Below are 1,261 nucleotides of genomic sequence, written 5' to 3' on the forward strand. Positions count from 1 at the left end.
AAAAAATACCATATATTATATTATAACATCTAAAAAAGTAACAAACGAGAGCAAAAAAGCTTCCCATACCGGGAATCGAACCCGGGCCTTCTGGGTGAAAGCCAGATATCCTAGCCACTAGACCATATGGGATGGGCGGATAAYTTGTGCTAAAATACATGTTTTCAACTAACGCCTTCGTTATTTTGAAATGTTACATTATTATTTATATTATGTATAATATAAATCAAGACAAAATACGATACTTTTTGGCCAGCTAAGAATAAATACATAAGAAATAAAATTAAGAACTTAATTAAATTAATTAAATTAAAAATAACATAATTTTGTTGTTTGTGTTTAAATACGGAGGGTACTCAAAATTACTTCGCTTTGATTTTATTAACTTTAATATATGTAAATACATTAGAGCGGATTAATTTATGGGAACCAAAAACGGAAAAATCGCTTATTCGAGATTCAAAGGATTTGGAAGGGGTTATAAAAATTTGTTCGTCTGTTTTTGGCATATACGAATGAAATTAAACACCTAGAATGGGTCAAATCGAACAACCATAACACAGATTTTCCATAATAAGCGATTATTTAAATTTTTTAAACTTCGCTCGAAATCGGTTTTAGACAAATAGTCTGACAGCCAAAGTTGTTATGTACCATTTGTTCTTTAAACTTCTCGCATACGCGATTAAGAATATTTTATAGAAAAAAATCGACCAACTCTAATGTACACACAAATAGCTGCATTAAAACGGTGGGTGAGTAGCGAACCGATCAAACAATTGCTATAATCACGAGGTAGCAAGTTTGTAGGACTTTATTGCGATATCCCCATATAATACGTTCTTCTAACACATTCTACTGGCAAAATAATTTCCATATCTATAATCCAATTTGTATAATTTCTTCTAAGATTATACCGTTTATATATTTATAGGTTCATTGACGCTTCTTTCTGCGTATTAGCAGCATCTCGGCAACTTAATATACTCTGTGCAGGATATAGAAATGCCCAAACAGATTAAAGCCACGCTAACTTTTCATATACATATTATTTCTCACCAAATACTCGTACTTAAATATTAAGCAATTAAGACGACAAGTCGTACTCGTGGCACTGCTATGTGCAATAATCTTGTCGAAGCATTGCAAGATGACCTTGCTGCAAATTTTAGAATTCTCAGTCAAAAATATACTTGTATACTTTTCAGAACGCTCATTTAAGAGGTTGAGTGCCATCGATGAATTGCAAATTTATATATAT

The 1,261-nt window shown here is 31.7% G+C and overlaps 1 protein-coding gene and 1 non-coding gene across 2 annotated transcripts in view; one reads left to right on the forward strand and one right to left on the reverse strand.

Moving 5' to 3' along the window:
• The window catches only part of LOC108969154 (patched domain-containing protein 3), a 73,615-nt gene that overhangs the window by 57,377 nt on the left and 14,977 nt on the right, over nt 1–1,261 (forward strand). The gene's annotated exons all lie outside the window — the stretch shown is intronic.
• Nucleotides 61–132, reverse strand: Trnae-uuc. The gene has a single exon. It is a non-coding gene; the product is annotated as a tRNA-Glu (tRNA).

Source organism: Bactrocera latifrons, unplaced genomic scaffold, assembly GCF_001853355.1.
Source record: "Bactrocera latifrons isolate USDA-ARS-PBARC rearing strain unplaced genomic scaffold, ASM185335v1 scaffold_242, whole genome shotgun sequence".
In the NCBI taxonomy this organism is placed as follows: Eukaryota; Metazoa; Arthropoda; class Insecta; order Diptera; family Tephritidae; genus Bactrocera; species Bactrocera latifrons.